The 20,872-nt window shown below is 28.9% G+C and overlaps 1 protein-coding gene across 1 annotated transcript in view; it reads right to left on the bottom strand.

Moving 5' to 3' along the window:
* Positions 1-19,897, bottom strand: part of LOC143190888 (uncharacterized) — a 161,364-nt gene extending 141,467 nt beyond the window's left edge. Inside the window, exon 1 of the mRNA XM_076395461.1 lies at positions 19,678-19,897. The gene's annotated coding sequence lies outside the window, so the exon portion shown is untranslated. The remainder of the gene's footprint in view (positions 1-19,677) is intronic.
* Between the last annotated feature and the right edge of the window lie 975 nt (positions 19,898-20,872).

Here is a 20,872-nt window from a genome sequence, read left to right as displayed (position 1 = left end):
AATTGAATTCCTCATCTTACATCTCGAGAATACGGCGGCTGCAGTACGGCTCGATGGTGACATAGTGTCAGTTAATTCACCAAAAAGCCCATAGTACGAGCTTAAAACATGAAAGAAACATGTTATTTAGCGTATATTTTGACATATTTAATAAAATATAAATTATTATTCAAGTTAAACATATTTAAACGGACGCTTATTTAACTCAAAACAAAAACAAAACTCTGATAAGTTTTGATAGCATTTATTTATATATTCAGCCTTTTTAGCTAATTTTAACCGAATAAATGAACACACCAAAATGTACAACTAAAAGTTATATCGTACCAGAGCAATCTCATGCGTACAAAAATAAACAGTGTAAATGAAGGTGTTCGATCAATTTTCTAGCATCATTTCAAAATTGCCATTTTATCGTAGATTTCTACTTTGAAATAAATTAAATGTCACATCCATTCCTTTTCAAACGCTACACATGAAATATCATAAAACGGAGCAGAACGGATTTATTAAACAAGCTTTCGGTCATTTTTTACGATTTCGTTTATACAATCCATCAATAAATAATCAGGAACTTTGAAATACCCTGAAAATGTACATATAATAATTCTAAATCGATTTTCCTTTTATGTAGCCTAGATTATTTGTTAATTGTTTTTTGTACATGTTATTTCGAAAATGGCAACTTTACTTAAGTTAGTCCCTGATCTCTTTTTGATTTTCACAATGGTATAGAATAATGAAGAGTGGCAAGTCAAATTACTAGGGTGAATTTTTGTCAAGATGTTTGCTTTTACTAATTTTAGAATATTTAACAGGTCAATTTAACCGGCCTGACACATAGATGGCGTTACTAGAATTAAATCCTTTTTTTTTTGTTAGCCCTAACCGTCAAAAGATGCGTGTATAAATTTAACAGCTATAGGATCACAAGTTCGTGAATTATAGCATTTTAAGTGAAGCAACTTTTGTTATTGTTAAAAAAATGGATAACAAGGAATTTCGCGTGTTGATAAAATATTGCTTTTTGAAGGAAAAAATACAGTTGAAGCAAAAACTTGTCTTGATGCCGAATTTCCGGACACTGCCCTAGGAAAATCAACCATCAAGGATTGGTATGCTAAGTTTAGATGTGGTGAAATGAGCACCGAAGACGGTGAACACTGTGGACGCCCAAATGTGGCTGTTACCGAAAAAAACATTAATAAAATCCACAAAATGATTTTTAATAACCGTAAATTGAAATTGAATGAAATAGCAGACACTCTAAAGATATAAACTGAACATGTACATCATATCATTCACAAATATTTGGGTATGATAAAGCTATGTGCAAAGTGGGTGCCGCGCGTTGATGATTCGGAGCAGTGCTTGAAGATGAACTAGCGAAATATACCCGTGTTTTTGCGTCGATGTGTTACAATGGATGAAACATGGCTCCATCATTTCACTCCGAAGTCCAAAAACGCAACAATCGGCTGGCAAGGTTATGGCGTCTGTATTTTGAGATTCGTATGGAATAATTTTTATTGACTGCCTTGAAAAAGTTAGGACCATCAACAGCGACTATTATATAGCGTTATTGGACTATTTGAAGGACGAAATAGCCGAAAAACGGCCGCATTTGAAGAAAAATGAAGTGCTGCTTCACCAAGACAATGCACCCTGTCACAAGTCAGTGAAAACGATGACAAAAATCCATGAATTGGGCTTCGAATTGCTTACTCACCTACCGTATTCCCCAGATCTGGCCCCCAGTGACTATTTCCTGTTCTCAGATCTCAAAAGAATACTCGCTGAGAAGAAATTTTCGAAGAAGTGATCGCCGAAACTGAGGCCTATTTTGAAGCAAAGAACACATCGTACTACAAAAGTGGTCTCAAAAAGTTGGAGGGTCGCTATAATCAGTGTAAGATCCTTGAAGGGAATTATGTTGAATAAGAAAACTAATTTTGCCAAAAAAAAATGTGTTTTACTATGGTAGACCGGGGACTTTTCAATTGACTTGTTACTTGTATTCAGTGTATTCACGTATAAGTGTATTCACACCTTAATTTTTAGCAAATTAAATATAAAAGTAACTAATTAACACAAGTCATAAACTTTCTCATTATACATCCTGTATATTATTTGAAAGTATTTTCATATTTGAAATCCACCCGCTACATAAACTTTTTGGTATTTCTATATTTGGAATGATTTAAAATTAAGCTGAGAGACCTAAGCTGTAATCTAATTCATATAAGTGCTAATTTCGTATCCTTTTAACATATTTCATTAAATATTCAAATTTCTAGCATCAGAGATACTTGATCATAATCAGACTTGTACTAGACGGCTAATCTGCAATCCAATTTGGCTCAAAATAAGCAGAAGCCTTGGAGGAAAATATTTATTTGAATAGTAATATTTAGTATAGAGTACTCCGTATTATTTTCTGTATTTATGACATCGAATATATGATATAAATTAGCAAGTCAAACAGTTATTTGAATTGCTGATGGTGTTGAATATATTTCGAGTAAACGGACTGAAAAAAATGTAAGTGTTTTTAAATGATATTTTTTTAAAAATAGGTTAATTGATATTATGTTTTATCCTATATACCTGTATATATAGTTTTGATGACATGCTTCATACGTTAAACATGCTTTTAATATAAAATAAGCCATTTTCAACATTTATATGAACATTTATAAATAATTTTTAGCTTATGCTAATCTAAAGAAAAATCATATATGATACATATATTATAATTGTAATCTTAGAAAGCAGTTTTTTAACAATAATACTTAGGAATTTATTCTTACTGGCATCTCTACCATTCATTGCTGGTAATTTTTTTGTTATGAAGCTTAACCATAGACTATAAAGAAACATGTGGCTCCTTGAGCACATGCACATTTAAATAAAAAATTTAATATTTCAATTTTAAGTTTATGTACATTCTTAAAGGAACATTTTATTATACGATATCGGATTATTATAACATACTTAAGTTATTAAATCCAAATAAAAAAGACAAAACTATTTATATACTAGACTATTGCTACATTTATATCAAATGCATGTTCCTTACATATTCAGCGTACTCGCATAGAGTGGCTAGATTAATAGGCTTAAGACTATCTACTAAAGGCTAAAACTATGTTACAGAAAAATTACTTTAATTATTTCTAACTCATCTATCGTTGTAAAAACATTTTATACACGAAATTTACTTTGCAAAATTAACAAAATATAGGAACACTTTTTAGATGTATTTAAGATGTATAAATGAAAATAAATAAAATGGTATAACTCTAGAATTACAAATAAAGAAAGTTTAAATATTAAAACAACTATGTTATAAGCATTAGTGGACTGAATATTTTAATGGAGTCCAGAAATAGATAATGCAAAATAGATTATGAGAAAAGCAAGTCAATTGTATATTACTTAAATTCTTCGTAAAAAAGTGCTAAATGAATTTGTTAGGTTTATTGATATTAAGGGCTTCAATGCCAGATATCAATTAGAACATCAAGTAATGATGACCCGTAAAAGTGCTACCAAATGCAGTGAAAATGTTTACTCCTAATAGACAATAGATATAAAGAAGGATGATATATCAACTCAACACGCTATGTTTACCCAATTGTACGTATAAATTCTTATTGATAAACAATATGAACAACTATACAAACTTGGTTCAGGTTGCAAGTTTACTTTATAAAACAGGATCAAATTAGAAGAAATTAAGATTTTCAAAGATGTAAAATTTTCTAAAAAATTTATAACCACCCATTTTATTTACATAAATTTGTCGCTTTATACAGTATATATAGCTTTCTAGGGAATTCTAAAAAATGTCATTAATTATCGAAATATATAAAATGCTAATACTTTAACATTTGACAGCTTATTCTTGGTTTAATAACAGTATTATAGGCTGTTTGAATGATATTATTTTGTATTACTCTTATATGAGTTAAATTATATTACCTATTTTTGTACATTGAATTTAAAATGTTTTATACTTTAATAGCTTTATTTTATATAATCAATTCTGTTTATAATAAAACTAGCGACCCGCCCCGGCTTCGCACGGGTGCAATGCTGATACTAAATTAAATACACTACAGAAAAAATATGAACGTTGTATATAAAAACATAGCGGCCCGCTCCGACTTTGCACGGGCATAAAATATATATGCCTATGTCACTCAATGAAAGCATGATTAAAATCGATCCAGTATTTTTGGTTCATTCATTACTGCCCTTGGCCTGCACGCATTAAATTTGCAGTAAAACAATTCCTCTTCCCCTATACTTACTATGAAGATTTCCTGCTATCTTTGGAATATCTAAATTCATACAATTTTTATTACATTACACATTTTTAAACGCAAATTTTAAATTTGTAATATCTCCGAAAATATTTGTTTAATTTACACGCTGTAAGGAACCATATTGATCTATATTAATTGCACACTGTATTTAAGGTACTTAATTCGATAAGGATTAATGCCGTATTGCTTAAAATAGCTTCGTAAATAAGCCATTTTCAAAATGGTTAATGTGGGTTATACCTAAAAGATAAACATATACCATCGCGGACTTTTTTCTAGACCTTTTTATGGTGTACAATACTGTAGTACATTAATTTGATCTAACTCGTAGGGTTAGGCAGCGTTTTTGCTAATTGCTAAATAAGCCTAAAAAAATAGGTTAATTTACGACATCACGTTAGAAACCTCTAAAATTAGCAATGTTGCCTTAGTATATTATGCATGTATTATACATATAAACCTTCCTCTTGAATCACTCTATCTACTGAAAAAAACCGCATCAAAATCCGTTGCGTAGTTTTAAAGATTTAAGCGCACATAGGGATATAGGGACAGAAAAGGCGACTTTGTTTTATACTATGTAGTGATGACCAATTTCTAGTAAAATCTCTATAATTATATGAACTAATGGCTCTCGTGTATTGACGGTACTCCCAACACATGAGCGGTCATGTTTAATGTGATATCAGTTTAGCACATACGCGTTACAAGATATATTTGCCAGCAGGATTAAAACTGATCCAGATGCTTAACTAAAGTTGTTCACGAGATATTGGACTAATGTTTTAAAGACACAAAGTCTTAAAAGAACTCATGGATTATTTTTTACTCGGAAATTTATTGACGTTTTTCGTGGCTCATTGAATACAAAATATAATTCTCTAATCTAAAAGCATTTTACATTATCAATATTTTTTAGCAAACTCTTATTTGTTTCTTATAAAGTAGCTCGATTATGGTACCGCCTTTAATCTTAATAAAAACTTTTCTAATATTATCGGAAAGCAAAAGTTTTATAAAGTATATTTCTTATATAAACATATTGCTAAACGTCGAAAAAAACGAGAACAACGAAAAAAAACAATCTGAATTTTATAGACTAGGTCGACTTCAAATGACTTCCTGCGATGGCAGACACCGAACGTTTTGTCCCGTTTTAACAGTCGCATTCGTTTTCTGAAATGAAAGAATAAATGTTCTGTTGTGTGCTTTTTCGTTTTTCTATTCAAAAAATATGACGGTAAAAATATTAGTTTTTTTGGGTGTTCTTTGTTGTGTTTTTTATTAAAACGTGCCGACCATAGGCGTTGCCAATTGATACATAAATACTGAGTCGCTGATGTCAAATTCAGAGATCGATGATATTTTACTTAATGAAAAAATACGTTTTCATTGTGTTTTGTATTGAGCATGAATATAATTCAGTCTAACAAAATAGATAGAATTCTTCAATCTTGTTAATTCGATCATCTATAACATATCGATAAAAAAAGAAATATGAAGAAGGGCACCGATAAAAAAATCAGATAAAATAGATACATCAGCATCAGGTGAATTCTACTTAGTAAAATAGAATTATTGCATAATAATATTGCATTAACCAATATCCAAGAACAAACAACAGAAAATGCACTTCCACTGCTATTGACCAATCAAAGTTCCCAGCTATAAAATACCAGGCCATTGAAAATAATTCACCTCTAACATACGAAACAGATGAAGCAGAATTCCAGAGAGAAAAAGCTTGGATAACTGTTAAAAGTTAAAAAAAAGAAAAACAAATTATTCAGCAGGATCAAAAGCAAGATTCAAAAATGCCGAGACCACCTCCAATTACTTTACGAAACTTTGAGGGCCAATTATATAGTTGTTAAAGCAATGAATAAAAAGATTAAACGCGTCCTAAAATATTAACCAAAACAGCCGACCAACTCTCACTATCTAATGATTTCGGCACTTTCAATCAGAGTAATAAGCTTCGATCAAAACAACCAAAGCGCCAAAACAACGTCTGCCGGTAGACAACCAGTAATTATTATTATCAGACACTTGACAACCAGGTGAATTTTGTAGACCGATTCGGTTACATGTTCGAACGTGTCAGACAGTATTTTTTCTCTTTTCAGCTAGAATAAAATAAGATGGAAAATATTGTCTGATTTTCAAATGTATTTAAAAATTGCGACAGGCGACATCGTGAGTTCACTATTATACTGAATAAACTATATATCTGGTCACTTGTTAGATTTATTTTGATTTTTAATATGCTATCAAACATTTTCAAATAGATAACTTCAATGTACTTTCCTCTTATCATTACTCGTTAGTCAGTTATTTTCCGAGGTTGACGTATACAAATATCCGAATCTGGATTATGTATATAAAGATTATAATTAAAATAATTTTTTGGAGAACTAAAAAAATTTGGCGGTCGAAGTCTGAGATAATTCAAACTGAAGAATAAGCTGAGTAATAAAAGAATTCGTACATGGTTTTTTTTTAGAAATTCTTGCATGCAATTCGACCAAAAGTTTACGGTAGTTTGACTTTACTGTGTTAAGAAAACTCTATTCTCCATTCTACATCCGAAAAAAAAACTGATTCTAGCAGTTTGGCTTGATTTCTGGAAACATTTCGAACTTACTGAATCAAATAATATTGGGATATTAATTTATTTGTGAGGTTTTGATTGGGTTTTAGTTTCTCTACTTTTGACCGCCTTGACCTCAAAATTATTAGTAGGTTTTGTTGGTTCAAAGCTGTATGTTGAAAACAATATAAAAGCTATTTGTAATTACGTTCTGACATGTTGATATCTCTTACCCAAACATTAAATAAAAGTTATGATAACTGGCGTGATGGTTTCATGAAACAACTATAGTTTCAGTTCTAGAGTGACAAATAAATTAATTACCTCATTGACAACTAAAATGCATACTGAAAAGTATATTTCATAAAATAATTCTATTAATAAAATAAATGAAGTTAAATTATATAAGCCAAACTGACACCAGTATTTGTCGAGTAACAAAGAATTCTAAACATAACAAAACCTATAGAGTAAGTGAAGACAATTTTTTTGATTCGTCTTAGCCATATTGCTAATCAATATTTGATGTTTTACGAAGCCCAAGTTTTACGAAGCTCAAGTTTCTTCAAACAAAAACAATTTTAACTAATCATAAGAAAGTAGGAAGTTTTTTTCATCATATCAGCATGCGTCTCATTCCAGTTTATATTTAAATATTATATATGTCTGAAGTAATCGTTTAAACGTCAGAAAGGTCATAGTTTTGTGCCGGTTCCTTTTTAATTATTAAACTACGTCTATAAATATTTTCAAATGCTGATTGCTTTACTTTAATTAAATGGTGGTTCTATTACACAAATGATTGAAATTATCAACCTATAGTTGGCACTGGTAAATAATGTTTGTTCAATACGCTTCAGGTTATATCGCAGGACTGTTTTAAGGACTCAACAAGCATCACTTAACTCAGATAATTTTAACTATTTTACTGTATATATATTCTTCACATATTGTTTGAATTCATATAATTCGTAGAATAGTTTTAAAACTTTTTAGGCTAAGTTTTTAGATATCCACTCTTCATTCAATAAATATGGCTAAAACATTTTAATATGAAAAATTGTTTTTCTCATAAGTCTGAAATAGAGCGAAGTGAATAATAAAAATACAAAAAGGTATTCACCATCTAATTGTCAAATTTAAGCTTTTAATTTACAGAACATTTAATTAATTACTAGGTCTTAATAAAAGTGCTGATACAGACAGAGAAAAAATTACAAAATATGAAAATATTTATCTTGATAAAAGGATTGAGAAAAAGAAATTTTGATAAAAAGAAAAAAACAAAGAAAGTCATTTTATGCGTAAATCACTTCGAAATTCTACACCATTTATTTAATTCTTTGAATGTATAAAATTTATAATATTAAATGTTTAGTTTCATTTTATGAATTCCTGATAAAACCGTTTCAGTTAAAACGATAGAATTCTGGTAAATAACACTATCTATTTGAATTCTCGATATATAAGAATCAAATCACAGTCTATCTGCAAGACTTCTTTTAGTAATTCCATTGATAGTTATTTCAAATGTTAATAATAAAAATAATGTAACTGTAACTAAATACTTTCATGTCATGTTATGCAACTAAATGTACACAAGTATTACATTTTATATTTCAACATTGTATTAATTAATTATTATATTAATTATTACTTTCGTTTTAATTTTTTAATGATATATCTAACAACCGTGGGCTAGCAATAATTGTTGTTGCCATCTCATAATAACTAATTCAATAAATTGACCCTGTGATTCGGTTTTTGCAAAAGAAATAATTATTTTAAATATAAAACATAAAGCATTTCAATATTATTAAATAAATATATGTAATTCATTTTACTCGAAATTCCCAAATATATTCAATTATTAATTATAGTAAATGTAATATAATATTACAAAGAGTAAATAATATGAAATTCGAAACACTAGTACATAATATGTTGCAATAAAAGGATAGATCTTTTTTTGGTAATAGATTATAAAATTTAAAACTATATCGCATATAAATTAACATATTTTGTACCTAAAAGTAGTAATTATTCTCTACCGACAAAAACGGTTTTGTATTCAATTTAATAACATTGCTATGTTACAATTTTTGGTTAAGTTTTTTTTGTTTAAAGTTTTTTGGTGTTTTATTTCATGTATCTGTTGGATAAATTGAACAAATTATATCTTGTATATTATTTACCATTTTGTTCCACTAAACTCATATTATTCTAGAGAAGTTATTCATATAAAATTAAAACACTAAGAATAATACATGCGCAGTTTTAATTAATTATATTTGCTATTTTTCGGGTAAAACCATAATTTTGTCACTTGTAAAACTAAATATTTATGACCACAAAATTAAACCAAGTGTAACTTGGTAGTACAAGCTCAAAGAAAGAAAAATAGTTCTATATATATATATATTCAAAATTTCAAAAATAAATAAATGTGGTGGCCTTATCAAGTATTTAAAACTTAGTTGAATAAATTCGTTTATATAAATTGAATTAAAGTAAGAATCAAACCGAAATGTTTTTACCAACCCGTTACATATTTAAATTAAACAGGTATTATAAGGTATATTTAAAGAAATAATAACATTCTATCATATCTCATATATTGACATACTCGAACTGACTAATGTTAAAAACGCGAAGGCAAAGAAAAAACGGCGAAAACAAATTTGCTGTACCAGTGAACTGTATAAATCAAAATGCCTTTCGAAAACAATCTCTAAGCTCTGGTAATATCACTTTCTTTTTTCATCGGATGTTTCAATTTATGTTACGCCTGCGACACACACAAAAAGAGACCAATAACTCAACGGCAGAACAGTATAAACCATATATCACGGAACCGACGGAGAGAGGGCATCTTATCCAGAACCGAGGCAACGATTTGTTTACGGCTAATTCGTCTCAAGAGGTTTGATCCCAACCGAATTTAATCCTAGTACGTTTCAAATCAGAAAACGAAATCTTTTGGTTAACCGAACTCTAAAGGACAATACTGTAGACATTTTGGTGCTCACCTTAGCTCAGAATGGTCTTCAATATATCCTTATTATGTATTTATTTATGGAAATTCTCTAGAAATATCTAAGATTGTGGAAATTGATAGTAAATAATAAACACTAATTTGTTTGATGACTTAACAATTACAGAAATAACGTAAAATTGTAAACATTAGTATATTTTACCAATTTTCGTTCAGTTTCTTGGTTCAGGTTATTTTATATGAAAGAAACTTTTTTCCATGTCTAATGAAAGAATACGAAACATTGATTACCTTAAATCAAAAAAATAATGTTTTATAACCAACAAACGAATTAATACTAATGACTTGTTATCTTTATTTTAAGAAATTAATATATAATAGGGAGTCTGCCCACATTCCATTTTACTATCAAGCATATCAGAAATATTACGTATTTCCAGCGAATGTTTTTCAATATCTGACAAGGAGATCATTTCGCTCTAAACATTAATGTTACCATTCTTATAACTAATATTAGGCAACATTGCAGTAAGTAAATGTACTTTGAAGATAACATATGCAATATCGATATATATTATTCACATAACACATAGTTTTAATATACAAATGAATAATCTGATGAATCTCAAATCTCAATCTCGATATGTATGTTAAAAGGCAAGCCTCCCAATTTGATTACCATATTATATATACCATATTACATATATATATATATATATATATATATATATATATATATATATATATATATGTAGCTGATAAATAATTGTTTTTATAGTATTGATTATATTCTATTAATAACTAAAAATTTAATTTTCATATATTATTAATTATGGAAAATGTTACACAACGCAATTAATAACTCCGATGAAATTCGAAAATTAATAAAAAGGCCTAGGCAAATTATATAGAGAATCTATAATTATCGGAATATAGAAATGAGTGGTTATTTTACATTTTTCGATACTTAAATATTCGTATTTGAAATAAAATTGAAGTACTCTATTGATAATAAATGTATGTATAATATGTCTTTTTTACCATATTCGTTTTTTGGTATTCATCAAAATCTGTATTACATATTAAAATTACCTATGATACACGTAGATTATATCGTGGTTTATTAACATTGATGAATATATGGTATACTAGTAAATACGTTTTATTAGTTGCTGCAACCCTGAAGAAGATTATGCATGATATTACAGTTTACCATTCTTCAAAATAAGAATAATAATCATTAATCAATCAGTAAGTGATATCTGGTTTATCATATATATCTTTTTTATTTAAATTACTTTATTAAATTAATAGAGTTAGATAAGCTTATAAAACAATGGAATTTTAGAAGGGTATTAAAAAAAAAGAATATTGGCATAATCTTCAATAACTTTCTTAAACTTCTTGAATTAGCACAAAACACAAAGCAAGATAGTGACTAATCGTAGACTAATCATGACTTTACGTATTCATAAAAATCAATAAATCATCAAAACAAGATTTAAATTAAAATTAATATTGAAAATATTATTTCAAAAATAACTTGTTCTTACAATAACAATTTTGTTTGCAGATTATTTAATTATAAAAAAGAAAATACTGCCCAGTAAAATAGGACAAAAATTGGACTTTCATATATGTTTTTTTTTAGTGTAGAATATCTTGATTTTCAATATTTTCTGTCCTTCAAGCAATTAGAATCAATAACCAATCTCAGTTACATTGTGTTCCGTTTCTATTTATTCTTAACACAATTAATTGCCTATCGGAATTTTACTTAATTAAATCAATAAAATATATCCAGTAATACTAGATCCATATATCACGCAAACTGAGACGACAACTTTTCTTCGGTGGAACCAATGATTTGTTTATGGCTAATTCGTCTCCGGAGATTTAAGCCCATCCAAATTTAATCCAATTTTATCCGAAGCTCGAAAGCAGAAAACAAAATGTTTCAGGGAGCTTTTAGGTTTCGACGTATGATCAATTTATTACTCTATTGAGTCAATTACAGGTTTGTTCAGGTTTAAATTTAAAAATTTTTCTTATGAAAATTTACTTTAAGAAAAAAAAGGACAATGTTTCTTAGAATATAAACGAAGTGATCTGTTGATTAATCATTTCGAAAAAGTTCATGAGGGAAACTTAGAAGGCTAGACAATAGAAGGGAGAAAGAAGGTTAAGGAGTTAGTTTCTGTATACTTAGCTTTAAAAACTTTCAATCCACATCCTGCTATCGATATAAAGATAGAGTTAAAATTAGTATAAAAAAATAGTAACCAAGAAAACTCTGATCTGAGATTCAGAAAATGTTAAAAGGAAGCAGGTTTTAATATTTGCTGGAAGTTCAAAGCTTCTCAACTGCTCAAGTATATAAGCAATAATCTGTGGGTGTAACACCAAATGATGTCCTTGAACCACTATTGTAATTGCTTAAATTTTAAAGGGAAAATTATTAATAAGTTACATCAGCTGATTATCAATGTTGCTAATTGATTGTCGAAGTGTTATAATTATTTGCCAAAACAAAATTAATGAAGTGGTTAAACAATATAGTATATATATATATATATATTTATTTTACATGCATCTATCAAAAAAATGGAATAAACAATTAATAATATTCACAAAATACAAGTGTTACCTAAACATTTTATGAAGTCATGTCATTTTAAATTCACTGCCCAATAAAATCAAAATCAATTCATTTCTATCCATTAAATGGCGAGGCCGTGCCCTACTTGTCGGTCAAAATCTGAACACCGAAAATATCAGCGGTGTCATAAAACTGCTCTCCATGTCGCCTACGTGAAAGACATGTTTTGCACAAGACAAAGGCTATTTTATGCGGAAAGCTTACTAAAAAGGGTCCACAATCTCTTGAACGCTTGGCATGTTGAAAAATAAAATTAATGTTGATCGCTTGTCAAATTTTATTTGTGATGGAGGTTTAAAAAATGGAAATTGCCTTTATTTATGTCTGCAGCCCGATTGGGCGCTTATCGACTAGCAAGGCTTTTATCTGTATTCGGAAGTGCCTTTCAAATTTCGTTATGGAGTGCTTGATTTTTTCTGGCCTAATCCAAAATGTTTTCGGTCCCGTTGACGGGGCGTGATCGATATAAAACTGGAACTAAATATTGGAACCCTATTAGGCGACTAATATATAATTTTACAACCAATTTGTCACTGCCTCGTATATTAAATATTTTCAGTATGTGTGAAAAAATATAGGCTCATGATAAATTAAAAGAAACTATGTGAAATAAGTATATATTGGAAATAAGTAAAATTGTCTCTACTTTAACTAGCACTATTACAGCAATAAGCGTTAATAATGCAATCACCAGCAAATCTAAACAGACAATAAGAAGTAGAATATTTAATATTTTAGTGATTGCGCAGTTGTTATTGGTTTAATTTTTTATCAAGTTTTATTTGTCATTTTTCTAATAGAAATGTTGGTTTATGAATAATTATCAAAACTATACATAAAGTGTTAAATGTTAAACAAATATTCGCCCTTCTTATTCTAGACGACAAATTGCAAAAATTATTAAACAACCAGTAACAATAACAATTGACATAGTAAGAATTATAGTAAGTTTCATTAGCAAACAACACGGCGGTTGTTGTTCTTTACAGAGTCAAAAACTATGAACGACTGACTACTTAGAAAGGCACAGAGTAGCGTTATTCTTAAAATTCTTAAAAGACCTCTTGATCCGATCTACAAACAATTTGGTATAAATCCGTTTCTCTAGAAACTAATGGGACAATATCCAGTAAGTAAACCATATGGCCCACGCCAATATACCGAATTGCCTACATTATAATAGATGGCTTGAATTACATGTAACTTTAGAGATACATATAACCGTATCATTTGACTCTCATTGGAAAGGTGGTACTTCGAGCAATACTTTAGTGGTTGTGAAGTTAACTTCATTTGAAAATAGAGGAAAATTTACCAAATAATCTAATGAAAAATATATTGAAATATTACGACATAGATGAGAATAACGCTGAAACGACTTGGAAACAATTTGTACTGCATATAATGAAATTAGTCTCAAAATATGGTATAAGGAGATTTACGTATTTTTTATAAATTTATTTATTTTGCACGTTTGGGGACTACTGAACTACGCAAAGTACAACAACAAAGGGACATTTCAGTATTTTTTTCTCTTCTTTCGGCCCATATTGATTTCAATCTCTCAGAATGGTCCCTTTTTTGTTCATCTGACCACTTGGTTCCAGGTTTCCTGACTTTCCCTGTCTAGTCCATATCCCTAAAAAACCTTTCTGTTCAATATGTCTTGTTGTATTGTTTTTGCGCCTTTCTGATCCTCCCTAGTTGTAACGATCCATTTCATTTTTCAACCTTGGCCTTACGAGTTTCATAGAATTCCATTCCACCTGTCTGGTCCATTTTTTAATACGCCCATAAAACTTTAGCCTACGTTGATTTAAATTCAAACATATGTTAGTAAACTTTCCACATCCTCGTTTTCCCTTAGCCTGTATGTTCCTAAGGTAAGGTTTCTAGTATTTTTTTTTTCTTTCTTTTATATTTCTGCAATGTCTCTTTCTATGTTCGAAATAAGAGCTTCAGCTCTGTAAAGGCATTCCAGCATGATCACAGTGTTATAGTGTCTCAGTTATGTATATATAGAGATCAATTTTTTGCTATAGGTATCTTTTATAAGCGAATCATATTAGCGATCCGCTCCACTCCAGTTTCTTGGATAGTTTCGCCCAAATATTTGAAGAAGTAAAAGTGTGAAAAGTGAAGTTTCTAAAAATGTTGATTTTAATTTGTTGTCATTTATAAATCCTGTTTTCTCAAATGAAATTTGAAGACCTACTTTTTCAGCTTTTCGGCTTGTTTAGACTCTCTATTTGTTTTTGAGCTGTTTGAGTGTCCTGAGTTAGAATGGCCAGGTCATCTGCAAAAGCCAAACAATATATCATTCAATTTTGGTTCTTTCTAATTTGATTGGTTGGCTAATTTTAAGATCCGACTTTGTTTTACGTATTTTTATTATAGCTACTATAATGTTATATATCAGCCGCAACTATCCAATCAATAAAATTACTGAATTCCAAGAAAACCTGAGAATTCAGATAGTGGAGTGCGAAAAATATTTACTATTTATGTAACCAGAAGAGACGATGACGAGACTAGAAGACAATCATCCACCATAAGACGCCTTAAATTGGTCAAACTATTTACCCTTATCTTTAGTGTGAACTAGAGTTATTATATGACGATAATTGAAAGCAAACAGTCCGAAAAAAGTAACAAGGAAAGTGTTAAAGCTAACTTATGTTATTATATTTTCCTTCAAGCTATCACTACTTTCTACATCTTATAGTCCAGGCACAGCATCCTCTGAAATTTACTTGTTCCTCCTGGAATTATTACTATATTACTGTACTATAATACAGTGGATTTTGTTACATAATTTTCTTACACTAAAATTACTACATTATATTGGTGAAGATATTCAAAGGTAGAGTCATGTGTATGCTTACATAGTTAAATTATTTAACTGATATATTTGTATAATCTGATATATTTATTAAGGAAGATGTTTACACATATTTAAAAAACATACTATTTAGAGAACAGTAAGTATCTCTATTAAACTATATTTAACAATTAACTATTACATTGAACAACGTTATTATTAAAAATTAGATCGACATTAAATCCAAATAGTTTAAGTATATAATAAACTGTTACATTCGTGGATTCCCGTTTTCTCACTGATGGTCGCAAAGGAATTTAACGTACCAAATGTACCCTAGTATTGTGTAGATTAACCTACATGTTCAGCAAATCGCATCAAGTCTCGACGTCTGCTTCAGGATTGCCGAGAATGTTATGGTGCTATGTAGCTAGAAAAATGTTGTATGTTGTTTGACCGTATATAAACTCACCCCGAAGTCGTTTTTGATTGTTGGTTTAAGAGATATTCCGTATATTTTCCGACTACACTACTCTACTCGACTCAAAATTTTATTTAAAAACTTTTAATAATAAAAATATTAATTTAAATAACTTTCCATTCATTTTAAGTGAAAATGTCAATTTTTTATCTCATACAGTTAATATATAATATAATTCATTCGTACAATTAAAGTAATGATAAAGTAAATTGGTCATCGAACAAATAATGTAATTAACTTAGGAACAAAATGATATATCAGATTATTTTTGATTTGATATTTTTATTTCTATTATATTTTTAATAAATTTATGTTTTTAACTAGAAAATTTAAGAACAACATAGCAACACATGAAATCGTGATGAATAACCTAATATAATACATTTCGTATAAGGTAAAGTGGGCTGCTGTATACTACAAAAACCTCCAGATGCCTTGAATTAACTTTTGCATTAGATATATTTCTAATATAATGACAAACTCCACGAAATTTCAGTTATTCTGCTAATATGACTGTGTTCAGATCTGTTTTTAAATTGAAATTTATAAGTTAAGCCACTTCATTTGGAGTAATATTATTGTTATTTTATATATCCTACTTTCTATGGTAAGTAGTATTAGCATTTAGATTGACAGGATCTACATACTAATTACAGTTATATTAACAAAGGGAATATTCCATTCTGTAGATGAACAATACATACGTTTACTTTTCACTGTTCCAAGTTGAGTGAAAACTATATTTAATTAAAAAACACTAAATAAATTAACTTAAAATAATGAATATTATTAAAAAGCATATACTGCGTTCTAAAAAAAATAAATTAAGTGCTGTAGAAGTACAAGAACTATCTCTAAAAAATATGTAATATCCAAAAAGATATATGAAAAATATAGCGAGTAGAGTAGAACTTCTTTTGTATTCTTTTTAATCGACTTCAAAAAAGGAAGACGTTCTATGTTCGCCTGTATATTTTTTATGTATGTTCACAGATTTCTTCATCAGTTATAGACCGGTTTTCAAATTTTTTTTTTATCCGAAAGAGTGAACTTCCGAGGTGGTCCCATTGAAACGAAGTCAGTAAATGATGGTGGAATCCGAGGAAATTGAGGGAAACCCTCAAATTTCGAAGGCACGTACAAAGTTTTCACATATTTTTTAATCTAAAATAATCAGATCTTTGTGTATAATATTATTGCTGAACTGATGTGAAGGAAGATCGGAGGTCGTTCAGTGCAAATGGCGTTCCGTTAGCCTTTTAAGCACTAACCATCACATATGAGAAGTCGTAAGAATATTGCAGGCAACTGTTTCTATGTTGTAGTGGTTAGAGCGTTCAGCTCACCCACGGAGGTCGCGGGTTCGATTTCCGGCGGGAGCAACGTTCTTTTGTCTAGTCGTTTTTTAGTCGCAAGTTAAATAATATTTTTATTATGGGAATTTTAACGATGTATAAAAAATTAATAAAAAGTCAACAAAAATTGAACAACTTTGACGAACAACGAAAATTGAATATTTAAAACAACTCTTGTCAAAAATAATACTAATTAATAGCTTGTATTTCGATAGTTAATTGAACAACAAATAATATATATCAACATATCTCTAGATAAACCTATTTTATGGTTAAAAAAATTATTTTCAATTTTAAATATATTTACAAGCTGTTAAAATTACCTACGCAAAAAATCCCTGTAAGCCGTCAAATTATAAAATTGTAATGTGATTTTTATTTCGTTGCTAAATTTCCACCATACAACTTAAATTACTTATTGATTACATAGAGAAAAAACTGTTTATAACAGAGGCCTTAAAAACCAAGTCTGCATAATAATATGGTAAAATTAGGAATAAAGCGTGAAAGTTGAGCAAATTTCTATTTCTTTTATCCGTATTTTTGATTTAGTTACAAAATTGTTAAAAAGTTATCAAAGATTGTTTTCAAGGTTTCTATTGACTTTAATTACATCTTATTAGGAGTTACGTTATGACGGAATATATTGCAATGGAGAAGCTTTTAACAGTGACCTTAAGTGAATGATCATCGTGGATGAGATCGATCATTGATCATTTATGAGACAGACAGAATGACTCTATTCACTATAGTATTGAGTATAATTAGGTACTCTATACTCATTTGAAAGGTAGATTCCGGAGGTAGAGGGATAAGTTTCATAAATATTTTAAGTTAATATTACATATTTAGTAACAAGTGCTATTATTTTATAAAAATATTGCAAACAGAATGTTTTGATAAGGTCAAGTTCATTTGAGATCGTTAAAAAATGAAAATCCAATACCTTATAGAAAAACTACATTTATGTTTTTTAATAAAGATATGTGAATTAAGTTTAATGAATTTTGCCTAATTTTTAAATACGTCCGCTTTTGAATTCGCTAAATATGCTGTGAATTATTTTACCGATACGTAATAATCAATCACATATTGATGCATTAAAATATTAAAGGCTAAATGTTAGTGTGAACAGTTAGAAAAGATTTTAGCCAAAATAGTAATATGACATGTTTTTAAACTATAGTTTATAATTATCAATTATTTAACTGTATTGCTTGATTTATATAATAGGTATATTATTTACAAACAATAATAATTTCAAATTAAATATAATAAAAGAAGTCTTGTTAATAAACCATATCATTATTGAGATTATTGATTAAAACTACACGAGATTCAAAAAAAATCATATGATTATTTAAAACTTCTTACTGAAATATATTAATGTACAACTAATTTTATTATAAGCGGAAAATAATGATTGATTGAAAATTATAATTAATTTACAATTATTATATAACTGTTTAAATAAAAAAAACATAGGAATGCACTGAATATTTATGATCTAAACTAAAAATTATACAATAAATATATTCCATTGATTTTTGATTACAAAGAACAATTACACTTGATTGAAAGATGCGTGGTATTGTAAAAACTCCTTATTTTATTTAATAACTTCCATATTTTATAACTATTCTAGAAATATTTTATATTACACCTCATTAATTATAGATTTATAGAATCAGAAATAGCATCACAAAACAATAGACTATCTCTACTGAACGGTTTTCTAGAACATCCAGTTATTTTAGTATTAATATTGTCATTAAAATATATGCATATAAATCAGGCTAAATTATAACTAATTTATAATTATTTAAAGCTCATTGTTTATTATTTTAGTTACATCATCTTATCAGTGAACTCTATTTATTCGATAAAGTACGCACATTCAGTAAATAATATGAAAAAATTCAACAATTTAATCAAGCCCCTCCCTATATATATATATATATATATATATATATATATATATAAATATATATACATATATATATATATATACACATATATATATATATATATATATATATATATATATATATATATATACACATATATATATATATAGCTAAATTTAACTTATTTCAGAGAGATTTAATCTATTAATTAAAGACCGAAGTAAATTATGTAGTTTGTAATGAAAAGACAAGTAAACTTATTGAAATTTGATTTAGTTCTATTTTGTTTTAGCGTAGTTGAAAGTTTTTTGATAAACATTCATGGATACATATTGCAGTATGTGTATGTGGGTCAACTTTTATAAAAGTTCAACAAAATACTGCATATTAACTGTAATAAAAATCTGAATATGCATCTGCACTCATTTTTATTGTTCCTATAGGAACCAGACGATCATTGAGGATTTTTAGTAGCCGCAAATATGAAATCGAACCAAATTTACGGTACTTTTAATCGTCCATGAACTGCCAAACTAACCTTGTCGTAAATCCAAATTGCATCTACCCAAACACCATAGAAAAACCGAAAATGTACAATCCACAAAACGCGTAATTTAAAGTTCGCGCTTCGGTCTTTTGACGCACACTGAGAGCAGTCGCCCCACTACCGAATTTGACCAGCCCGACCGTGGAAGAAACCAGTGCGTCACTGATCGACGCGAATTTCAACGTTGGGATGCTGGCATCCAGAGAAGACTGAGAGAAAAAGGCCAGGCCGGCGACGCGGCCTCTCCGCTTGCAGGCATCGCGCAAGGGATGTATTTTGCACTCTGGCGTATTTTCTTTTGTGATTTCCGAAGTGCTGGATGAGCTGGAGAATTGCATCGTAATAGTAAAAATTTTCTTGGGTTTTGTTGGTCTATTTACGCTTTTCAAAGACGGTCGATCTTTATATATATAATAAAATAAAATAACTCAAACTACCATCGTCTATTCAATATATTAATCATTTAATAGTATATAATCAACATTTATATTGTTTATACATTGTTTTTTCAGGTTTTTAGCTTTTTATATTTTTGAAGTCGTACGAAAGTAGAAAAACGAATGAATTATTATAAACATGATTTTAAAATATTTAATTTTTTATATAAATATATTTTTATAGTCTCCTTTTTTACCAATTAGGATTTATCTAGACTTTCTCTACTTCTTAACGTGGGCTCAGAAATTCGATCTGCGGCATTAATCCTTCTGACTGGACAGTGATCAATTTAAAGATCATCTCAAAAGACATGCGGTCTTACCCATCCTGGTTACTTGCGTGACTGGGATGATATTCCTTGTCGGTTTTTATACACTTACATTATTGCAAACACGATTAGAAACAATCACAAACATAAATTTGCAACCATGATCTAGCAGGATTGGAACCCGCCAATATCCTACCAACAGGACGACCGCTCTGTTGCTTTGATTACTGCGCTTATTAAGGGGAGAAATACGTGTAGAACAGTGTATTTTGGGTCATATTTATGATTTTTTTAGATAATTAAGAAAAAATCTCTTTTATTTATATTTTGAGAACATGTACATGTACTTAATAGTTTATAAAGATATTTTCAATAGTTTTTATAATCACACAATGAAGATATCAGCTGCCGCGCGTTGTGAGTCATCATCAAGGTGATTTGTATACATTCAAACAAGAGATCACAATTCTCATCTGAAAC

The sequence above is a fragment of the Rhynchophorus ferrugineus genome, unplaced genomic scaffold, assembly GCF_030347505.1.
Source record: "Rhynchophorus ferrugineus isolate W39M unplaced genomic scaffold, kcgeb_rfMv2 rfM2, whole genome shotgun sequence".
In the NCBI taxonomy this organism is placed as follows: domain Eukaryota; kingdom Metazoa; phylum Arthropoda; class Insecta; order Coleoptera; family Curculionidae; genus Rhynchophorus; species Rhynchophorus ferrugineus.
The sequence above is the reverse complement of the archived record's forward strand: the minus strand, read 5'-3'. Positions and strand labels throughout refer to the sequence as shown.